Genomic DNA, 11,247 nt, shown 5'->3' with positions numbered 1-11,247 from the left:
AGTTGAGAATGGATTGTGCATCCATAGAAACCTATCTGGTTGGCCATTTGCATGAAAGCCTTCTATGGGATATCAGCACAAGGGGAATTTCCCAGCTCCGGAAGTGGCTCCAGGTCCAAACTGAGTGCGCTGTTGGGTTTTAAGTGGTGATACCAAACCAGGTCTCCGTGCCCCAGCGGTTAACCTAGAAACGTCTACTTGATCCCCATTAGTAGGGGAAACAGGAGGCGGTAAAAGGGGTGAATATATTGGCGGCATGGGGACGGTCGGCACAGCTGCTGGTACAGTCGGCTCTGCCGGTGGGGGAAGCGGATAGGCTACAGTTCCGTTTTTTTTTTCCCTTTTTTGTTTGTTTTTTGCGGTACGCGGGCCTCTCACTGCTGCGGTCTCTCCCGTTGCGGAGCACAGGCTCCGGACGCGCAGGCTCAGCGGCCATGACTCACGGGCCCAGCCGCTCCGCGGCATGTGGGATCTTCCCGGACCGGGGCATGAACCCGTGTCCCCTGCATCGGCAGGCGGACTCTCAACCACTGCGCCACCAGGGAAACCCCCGGGGTAAGTTTTGACATAACATGTCCCCGCTGTCATTTCCTCTCTCTCCCTATTGTATAACAGATTTTCCCTTGGGTTTCCTTTCAGACCGATGCACCGTAAGGCGTTAGCCCTCTGACTCCTTTTCCTCCTGATGTAATAGTATAAATGCTTCAGTGTGTAGGATCTTGTCATTTTCCCCTGCTCTTTCACAAAACAATTCTAACTGCAAGATCGTATAATAATTGAGTGAGTTATTCAGGGGCCATCGCTCTTCTGATCCTAACACATATTGTGGCCATACACTACTACAATATAATATCATCTCTTTCTTAGTTCTAGGCTTGTTATCGAGTCCAAGCTCATTCTCCTTGCTGCAAGACAGGCCAATAAATCGGGAGCGAAGGTGTTGGGGCATGGAATGACCACTTTGTTTGGAATGCCGGGAGTCGAAGCAAATGGCGGACCAGTGTCCTAGAGAAGCATCTTACTAGGGTCTGGATGCTAGTTTCTTTTAGAGAACACGTAAAGGGGGAGGTGAGGAGGTAGAATAAAAGGCCATGAGTTGTTGCAAACATCTCCTGGCTTAATCCAGACTCCCGGAGGGGATGTGTTAATTTCTTGTTGCCTGCAGCCATTTACAGGTGGGCTGGGTCAGGATGTTTCCTGTGAGCTGAACAAAGGTATTTTAGTTTAACATTCAGGCATGGGGCTGGGGGTGCGGCAGGGCTCTCAGAGAAGACAGGCCATTATGTATATTTTAAGCTATAGGCAACATTCCTTTAGTGATTATCTTGTAGTAAAAATAGAAAACAAAAGTTAAAATAAAAGAAAGATGTAATACGAAACCAGATTAGTTCTTCCCTGTTACAGGGCCTGATGTAAGGCCGGCACGTTACAGAAAGCCAGGCTCTTGACATAAAGCTAAGCTCTTGAAGAAAAGCAGGGTTAGGAAAGTTAAACCGGGATAAGACGGGTAAAGCCAGATCACCTGACGAAAACCCTGAAAACCTGAGGTCATGCCAGGCAGGAGGAATGCCATAAAACAGGGTCAGGTGAGGTAAAGCAAAGTCAGCTGATGTAAAGCCTAGAAGTGTCGTAAAGCATTGTCAAGTGATGTAAAACAGGGTAAGGTGACGTAAAGCCTGGGAAATTAATGTAAACAAAGCCTGGTAGTGCCGTAAAGCATTGTCAACTGAAGTAGAGCAGGGTAAAGTGTCATAAAGCAGGGTCAGGTGACGTAAATGCCAGGAAACTGAGGTAAAGTATGCGGACCCTTGTATTTAGTGCCAGTTATGTTACAAAAGCTGGGCACATGACGTTCAGCCCAAAGACCAGACATAAAGAGGGAACGTGAAATAAAGCTGTGGCACCAGCTATGAAGCCGGGAACCTGAGGTAAGGCCGGGGCAACTGACCTAAAGCCGAGGGATAAACGTCAGGAAGAAAACATCCTGGATTTCACCCTAGGGGTCTGGCTCCATTCTCTTTGATGTGCTTTGTGGAAACTTGTCACAAGCCTCTAGTGTCTGTGCGTCATCCCCGTTATATTGACATAGTGTTGGTGGTGATGTCAGCAAGGTTACTGATAATACACACTTCATGAGTTCATCGTCAGGCAGGTATATCCTTCAATGTTTCCTCCTACTTGTAGCCCCAGAACCCTTCACCCCCCCACCCCGCCCCCCACCCCAGTCTGCTGTAGCTGAGGGAGCCAGGTGGGTCTCAGGCCTCCACCAGGTCCTGTTGAAAGAACAAGACTGGCCCTTCATCCCACAGAAACTCTTCTGTCCCATTTCATTCCTTTTCTCCCCGTAGATGACCAAAAGCTTTGTGAGGACATTTGCTGTCTTCTAATTAGCCACGTCATTGATTCTGCTTGAGGACAGCCATGAGGCTGGAGTCCCAAGCAAAGATTTCCTCGTGTGGGCTTCGTGACCCACGCCAGTCTCCTTGCCCTGCACGATTCCCTGTAGCTGGGTCTCAGACATGGGCCTGGCCACACAGAACCTCTCACGTAAGGTCTTCTGCCCTGAGTTGACTCCAGGACACTGTGCTGCAGAACAAGGAGTCCTAGAGGATTCCTCCCCTGCCTCAGCGTCCTCTGAGCTTCTGGAACTGACTCTTGTGAACCACAATGTGTCCTTTTATGGAGCTATCTGGACACATTGTTCTGGCTCTAATGTTGTACCGTGTGTTCCCTCAAAGTTCTCTGTATAACAGGTTATCTGAGTCACAGTATTTGCCCTATGGATTCCTGGATGGTGCTGCATTTTGAGCAAAACCAGGTTTCCTGGTACACAACACGTGGGATGAAACGGCACCACAAGCAGCTGACCCTGCAGCTCTCCAGGACTATGGCTTGTTTTCCCTCCATGTTCCCTACTGCTTCTCCGTGTTCCTTGTTCTCTGCTTTTTCTTCTCCTTCCCTGCGTTCACTCACTGACCCTGCTCTCCTTCCTCCTCCCCAGTGCCTGTTCCTGTTCCCAGCTCCTTTACCACGTTCCCTGATCCCTCTCTTCCTACTTTCTGATCCCGTTGCTGTTCTCTGTGTGATCTGGTCTCTGTTTTTCCTCCCCGTTCTCTTCCCGCTCACTCTCAGCCTGTCTCCATCTATCTGCTCCGTGGCTTCACCAAGACTCTGTTTCCTCTTCTCAAATATTTGATTCACTTCTCTTCTCTAGTTGGGGTAGACTGCAGTAATGGAGAGCAGACGGGGACCGACTTTGCTGTACTTTGTAGGTAGATTTCAAAACAAATGTGGGTTGCTGCTTTCCTGAACTCCTGTCCCATGAAGAAGCCCCATTTGCATGAAAACATTGAGTTCAGTCCACTTGCTGGTGACCGGCTCCTGAGGCCCTCTCTGCTTGCCCACCGTCAATGAAACTATATAAATAAGAGCCTCCCGCATTTCACTGCACCTCACCCAGTTGGTTAGTTGTCTTAATCTCTAAGCTCGTAAATCTCCCCAAGCCTGTCAATGTTCCCAAACACCTGAAGACTGCCAGGCTCACCAGTCATTCCAAACACACCATTCTTGCTAATCCCATCACCCCTCCTCCAAGCCCCCAAAGCTCACTAAGCACATGAATTCTTATCTGCATGTGGGCACTTGTTTTGTTTTGTAACAATTCACGAAGTTGTACACTTATGTTCACACATCAGTATAATAGAATAAATAAGTATACCCAAATTGTCCTCTCCTCTCTGCCTCTTCATTCTTGTACTTTGCTATTTGAATTCTTCCTCACCTGCAAGTCACACTCCTGGCGCTGTTTTTTCCTCAGTCTCAAGTATAGTCTGCATCCTTACCCCACTGAGAGTATAAAACCTCAAGCTAGAGAGGGTGCTTGATCCAGAGTGTTTTGTGGGTAAGAAAACTTTCATCATGTGAACCTCTCTTAAAGATCATGGAAGCCTTGAGTCGTCTGGGATAGGGAGACAGGGAGAACATCTGGCCTGTTTGGAGGGTTGAGTGTTACATTTGACTGGTAAATCCCACAAGGTCTTAGACACGCACAGGAGATGGTCTTGAGATGTGGGTGTAGTTCGAAGAATAGGGTCGTGCCTCATGGATGCCATTGGCAGCTTGACCCTTTTCCTCTGATGAGCCTGTAAGCCTGGCTCCCAGTCCAAGGCAGGGACAGGGCTATGGCTCATGGGGTAATGGACAGGTCTGTGGAAAAGGGCATGGTGCATGGGGAGAGGTTCCTGTGCTGCCTGTGACTTCCTCCTATCTACAATCTGGTTTTCCTCTGAATCCCAGTGGACCTATATCCCTCTTCCTGCTCTCCTGTTCTCAGAGGGTCTTTGGGGGGGTACACGGCTCGAGGCAGGAGGCACTCACATTGGGAGTTCAGGCGTCATCATGGCAGACAAGATGAGCTAGTCAAGGCCCATCCTGCCAAACCCTGTCTCCTCCACTGTACCCTGGGGACTTTGAGAGGTCCAGAGCGTGCCTGATCGAATGGATTTAATTCTGAAGTGAGTGATCTCCTGCTGTGTACGGAGAAGATCTTGGAGAATGGTTATGACCTGGGGTCACAGTCCAAGAGGAGAGCCCTGGAGGAGAACAGGGCCACCAGAGCCTGACCTGCCTGCGTCCTCTAGCCAAACACCCGCTTGGCCCTGGGCCTTGCCAGGACTGGGAAGGAGCTGATGGTCTGGTTACAGACCAGTGTGTATCCAGAATTTATGAAGCATGGTGACTGCTTTCTGACCCCTAATTGCCCTCTCACCAAGTCCTTGATTCAATCCGCACATTTCCTTGCTTGACTTGTGCTCTCCTATGATTGCTGCACATAGGGTCTCCAGGGGTCAAGGAGACCTGAGACGTCAGCAAGCTGTAGTGCAGACCAGATGAGCTGGTTGAGGCCTCAAAGACTCAGATAAGAGAAAGCCTGCTTTTCTCCCCATCCCATAATGAGGCATGGACTGGCCTTAGTAATGGCTTGGGCATGGCCAGCCCCATAGATTGGGGTGGGAGCCACGAGCATTGATTATTGACCTGTGCATCTCCTTCCACTGAGGGCCTGAGAGGTCTTGGACATTCTTAGGCTGAAGATGAAGCCATTAATGTTGCATATAATTAGCCCAGTCTAGGACCTGGGAGCTTCATAACTGGCCTCAGATCTTTGTGTGACCTTCCACAAGATCTAGCCAGGGCCTTCCTAGGGCCTAATGTATGGCTACATAAGTACTTGAGATCTCTGTTCCCTTCCATGAAATGGGATCATTCCAGTAATTTGCAAAAGGAAATACACCAGAGGTGTTTCACCCATACCTGGACCTGATCTAGATGATAAGATTCCGGATTTTTTAGCTTATACTTTAATGGGAATTTGGGAGACCTTGGGAGGGGATGAGAGTATTTTGCCTGTGGAAGTGTTGTGAATTTTAGGTGCCAGAGGGTGAACTGTAGTAAACAGCCTCTAAGATACCCTTCGATTATTCCTGCCTCTTGTTGCTCATACTTGTGTGTAAACCCGTCCATCTGAGTGTGCACTCGATTTAATGACGGTTCTGAGGCATAGAATGTTGCAGAGTAATGGGATGCCATTTGCTGATTAGGTTATAAAGACTGCATCTTCCTTCTTGGGCAAACTCTTTTGATCTCCCTCATCTTTCTTGCTCTAGGGGAAGCCAGCTGCCATGTCATGAGGCAGGTGAAGAGGGTCTCAAGGCAAAAAACTGAGTTCTTCCAAGAGCCAAGTAAGTAACCTGAGAGGCATAGCCTCCTCCACTCGAGTCTTGAGATGTCTGTGGTTCTGATTTTCTTCTTGATCATAGTCTCACAAATCACCCTGAACCACAATCACCAAAGCTGAAAAAAGAACCTTTTGAAACATTGGACTCCATTAAACTTTAAATTATGCTATTTGAAAGATGTTGTTAAAAGAACAAAAGGAGGGCTTCCCTGGTGGCACAGTGGTTGAGAGTCCGCCTGCCGATGCAGGGGACACGGGTTCGTGCCCTGGTCCGGGAAGATCCCACATGCCACGGAGCGGCTGGGCCCGTGAGCCATGGCTGCTGAGCCTGCGCGCGTCCGGAGCCTGTGCTCCGCAATGGGAGAGGCCACAACAGTGAGAGGCCCGCGTACAGTTAAAAAAAAAAAAAAGAATAAAAGGCAAGCAACAGATTAGGGAAAAATCACATAGCTAATAAGGGACTGTATCTTGAATACATAAAGAACTCTCAAATTTCAACAAGAATATGAATAACCAAATACAAAATTGGCAAAAAATTGAACAACTACTTTACAAAAGAAGTTCTACATATGGTAAATAAGCATATAGAAGGGGCTGAACTAATTAGTCATTGGAGAACTGCAAATTAAAATCACAAAGAGATACTACTGCATATTTAATAAAATGTCTAACATAAAAAAGTAATGAAATTTAGAAAATCAAGAGGATAAACAGTAGCATCAACACCACAAGACAGTTAGTGGGAATTTTAGCAAAATGTGTGCAAGACCTGTATCCAGGTAACTATAGAATTTTGCTGCAAGAAACCAAGAAGATGTAAATACGTTGGGATGTATACTATGATCATTGATTGGAGAACTCCACAGAAGTTTCATTTTTTAATATAATAGTAATGAAAACCGTAATGTGCATTTTTCAGGAAACTTATGAGATTATTTTAATATTTACATGAAAATGCAAATATTTTAGAGTAGTTAAAACCATTTAAAAAATGAGGGAAGACCTACACTAGCAGGTTTAATCACATACTTAGATTATATTAAAGAAATATAGGGCTTCCCTGGTAGCGCAGTGGTTGAGAGTCCGCCTGCCGGTGCAGGGTACACGGGTTCGTGCCCCGGTCTGGGAAGATCCCACGTGCTGCAGAGCGGCTGGGCCTGTGAACCATGGCCGCTGAGCCTGCGCGTCCGGAGCCTGTGCTCCGCAATGGGAGAGGCCACAACAGTGAGAGGCCCGCGTACCGCAAAAAAAAAAAAAAAAAAAAGAAATATATATGGTAGTGAGAAAGTTTACACATATAGATCAATGGACCACACTAGAGAACTCCTCCCCCCCACACCTCTACGGTGCAACAAAAATGACAAGATAATTCAATGGGGAAATGATGGTCTTGCCAACAAATGGAGTTGGAACAGTAAATATTCATACAGAAAAAAAAATACTCAACCCTAAATTAACACCATACAATGAATTAATACAAAATACGTCAATCACCTAAGCATAAAAGTTAGAATTTTACATTTCTAGAAGAAAACATGGAAGAAAAATTTTCACAGTCTTGGGTTAGGAACGTTTTTTTCCACTTATGTCTCCAAAAGCATCAATCATGCAAAAAAAAAAAATGAATTGGACTTCAAAATACACCACGAAAATAAAAACAAATAACACAGACTGAGAGAGAGAATATGATAGATTAGATAGATAGATAATTGACAAAGAAATTTTACCAAAGAAAGTGTGCATTTGGTAAATAAGCACATACAAGATGATCAACATCATTAAGGATTGGAGAAATGCAATTTAAAACCACAGTGAGATACCACTGCACATTTAAAAATTTTTAAATGTCTCAAATTCTCAGACAAAGAATATATGGAAAGAACTCTTAATAAGAAGAATACAACCCATAGATACTTTTTAAACTAAGGTACGCACATGACTAATCAGTACACGACAGGTGCTGAATATCATAAACCAAACTGGGAATTCACATTTAATCCAGAATTATCTGTTGTTTGTGGCCAGTCCCCTCAGTGTCACTGCAGCCTCCACGGGAAAACAGATTGTCCTTCATTTTCTTTTTTTTTTTTTTGCGGTACACGGGCCTTTCACTGCTGTGGCCTCTCCCGTTGTGGAGCACAGGCTCCGGACGCGCAGGCTCAGCGGCCATGGCTCACGGGCCCAGCCGCTCCACGGCACGTGGGATCTTCCCGGATCGGAGCACGAACCCATGTCCCCAGCATCGGCAGGCGGACTCAACCACTGCGCCACCAGGGAAGCCCATGTCCTTCATTTTCAACCCCCATCAAATCTCCCAGATTGCACAGGCCCATCGATTCATGTTAGGGGAGCCTGGAAAGGGTCTCTGCACACTTTCTCCTTCAAAGGTTTGGGTATATATAAGGATAAATTCTTTAGTCTCTTCATAGCAGGGAATTCCTGAATTGTAACTCCTTTCTTACCCTGGCCAGCCTCCTGTGTTAAATTCCAGGATCCTGGCCATATTAGCAGGAATATGCCTGTCCATGAAATTAACATTTAAACAAATGAACTTTTCCAACCTCCATGTCCCCACCAAAATACAAGGTCTTTAAAAACGGCTCTGGGTGAATGGGGTTGGGTGAATTCCTAGAGCCCAGCAAATTCTCTTGAAATATTAGGACTCTGGATTCCCACAGATTCCCTTGTATTAATCACCTCTTACTGCTTTAACAACTTATCACAACTTCAGTGGCTTAAAACAGTACAAATGTGTCTTATTACAGTTCTATAGGTTAGAAACCCAACATGGATCTCACTCACCAGGCTAAAAATCAGGATGTGATTGGGAGGGCTTCCCTGGTGGCGCAGTGGTTAAGAATCCGCCTGCCAATGCAGGGGACACGTGTTCAAGTCCTGGTCCGGGAAGATCCCACATGCCGCGGAGTAGCTAAGCCTGTGCGCCTCAACTACTGAGTGTATGCTCTAGAGACCACGAGCCACAACTGCTGAGCCCGTCTGCCACAGCTACTGAAGCCCACATGCCTAGAGCCTGTGCTTGTGCTCTTGTGCTCCGCAACAAGAGAACCCACCACAATGAGAAGCCCATGCACCACAATGAAGAGTAGTCCCTACTCACCGTAACTGGAGAAAGCCTGCACATAGCAACAAAAACCCAACTCAGCCAAAAAACCAAACTAATTAATTAATTAATTTAAAAAAAAGATCATTGGGGATGTGTTCTTTTCTGGAGGTTCTAGAGGAGAACCTGTTTCCTTGCTTTTTCTAGCTTCTACAATCTTCCTATATTCCTTGGGTCATGGTCTCCTGCCTTCATATCCAAAGCTGACAGTGTTGCATCTCTCTGAGTACTCTTCTGTCACCACATTTACTTTTCTGACTGAGATCTAAGAAAGGTTCTCTACTTTTCAATATTCACACAGTTAAATCGGGTCCACCCAGATAATCCAGAATAATCTCCCCAACTCAGTGTCCTTAAATTTAATCATGCCAACAAGCTCTCTTTTGCTATGTAAGGTAACATAATCACAGGTTCTTGGGATTAAGACACAGACATATTGGGAGGGGGGCATTATTCTGCTATGGATTGAATTATGTCCACCCAAATCCATATGTTAAAGCCTTAACCCCCAGTGTGATGGTATTTGGAGGTAGGGCCTTTGGGATGTAATTAGGTTTAGAGAGCCGTGAGGATGGGTCTTCATCATGGAGTTAGTGGCCTTATAAGAAGAGACCAGAGAGCTTGCTCACTCTCCACCATGTGAGAATACAGTAAGAAGGCAGTGATCTGCAAACCAGAAAGTGGGCCCTCACCAGAAACCAGATCTGTCATCACCTTGGTTTTGGACTTCCCAGGCTGCAGAACTGTGAGGAATAAACATCTGTTGTTTAAGCTACCCAGTCTATGCTATTTTATTATAGCCGCTTAAGCTGCCTAAAACACTTGCATACTCTTCAGGCCATGCCACACTCCTGTTTTTCATTATAGATGATCAAGGCAACTGAGAGAGTATATGAGTTCATTTGTATAACTTCTAAGGAGGATAACTATTTACATCCAAAAGTAGACATCGCGGGAGAAGTTGAACTTCTCAGGAGGCACTTACCTTGGTTCCTCATCTAGGCTAAGCTGACCATTGTCCAGACTCCTACCCCTAACCCTTGGTATGCGTTCCTCAAAAGTATACCCAACCCATCTTCCCAGGACAAAAGGTTCCACTCCCTGCACATTATTCTTCATGAGTCTCCCAGTACTGACCAGCCATGTCCATTCTATACCTGCCCCAGGGTGCCCTGAGTCTCTGGAACAGACTATTTGTAAACCACAACGTGTTCTTGTCTGTGGATATCTACACACACTGAGGTGGCTCCGGGCTATGACCTCTGTTCCCATGAGCCTTTCTGAATCACAAGAAATTAAAACTGAATATATGCAGCAGGAATTACTAGGGAAGATTTCTAGCTGGGAGTAGCAGCAAGGCAAACTCTGGGTCTACAAGGGAGAATGCAGCTATGCTATTTTAGACTGTGTCTTGGGCTTGTTGAATATTATATGGCATGGTTCCTTTTATTTATTTATTATTTATTTATTTATTTTATGGTGTTGCATTTGCTTTTTTTTCTTCCAGTTGTATTGAGATGTAATTGACATACAGCACTGTATAAGTTTAAGATGTACAGCATAATGATTTGACTTATATACATCATGAAATGATTACCACAATAACTTTAGCGAACATCCATCATTTTATATAGACAAAATTAAAGAAACAGAAAAAGATTTTTTCCTTGTGATTGGAACTCTTAAGGTTTACTCTTGTAACAACTTTAATATATAACATATATATGAGCACTGTATATGATAGTGATAATTATATTTGTTCATATCGTACATTACATCCCAGGTACTTATTTATCTTATAACTGGAAGTTTGTGCTTTTGACAGACTTCTTCCAATTTCCCCTTCCCCCAACGACTGCCTCAGGTAACCTGATCTCTCTTTCTATGAGTTTGTTTGTTTGTTTGTACATGGTTCCTTTGAAAATCTTCCATTTTAGTAAGTGATCAATCTGTTTTGGTCTGGAACGCATATTCTGACCTGCTTTTATGGGCTGTAGCTCAGCTATGAATTTAGCTTTCAAAGCCTTTGCAGTGTGACTCTTGTCTCCCTCACGTGTGTGCTACCCAGAGGCCAATTTTGAAACTTGTTTGGTTTTCTATATTGTAATTCACTTCTCAAACCTTCTTCTGTGTTGGTTATAGCCCCTTTCATACGTACATTTCTTAAGGGTCTACCAGGACATCAAATACAGATTTAGTGAATCCCTTTCTCCTGCTCCATCATTTCCATAAAGCTCCCCATACTCTCTAGCTGGGATAGGAAAAAATGCCATCTTGTTATTGTAGGGAAGCAATGAGGATGTAGGAATGGAATTTCAAGCTCTAGGCAACAAGATGACAGCAGTCACACACACACTGAGGGAGAAGCAGACTACAGAATTAGTCCAGG

General features: G+C 45.2%; 1 long non-coding RNA gene across 2 annotated transcripts in view; it reads left to right on the top strand.

Annotated features, from left to right (window-relative positions):
- Positions 1-11,247, top strand: part of LOC132416804 (uncharacterized) — a 69,712-nt gene that overhangs the window by 8,417 nt on the left and 50,048 nt on the right. For both annotated transcript variants that reach the window (XR_009517729.1, XR_009517728.1), the window contains one exon: positions 5,667-5,741. This is a non-coding gene — a long non-coding RNA (uncharacterized lncRNA). The remainder of the gene's footprint in view (positions 1-5,666; positions 5,742-11,247) is intronic.

The sequence above is a fragment of the Delphinus delphis genome, chromosome 20 (assembly GCF_949987515.2).
Source record: "Delphinus delphis chromosome 20, mDelDel1.2, whole genome shotgun sequence".
Classification (NCBI taxonomy): Eukaryota; Metazoa; Chordata; class Mammalia; order Artiodactyla; family Delphinidae; genus Delphinus; species Delphinus delphis.
Note: the sequence above shows the minus strand (reverse complement) of the source record. Positions and strands in the feature narration are given on the sequence as shown.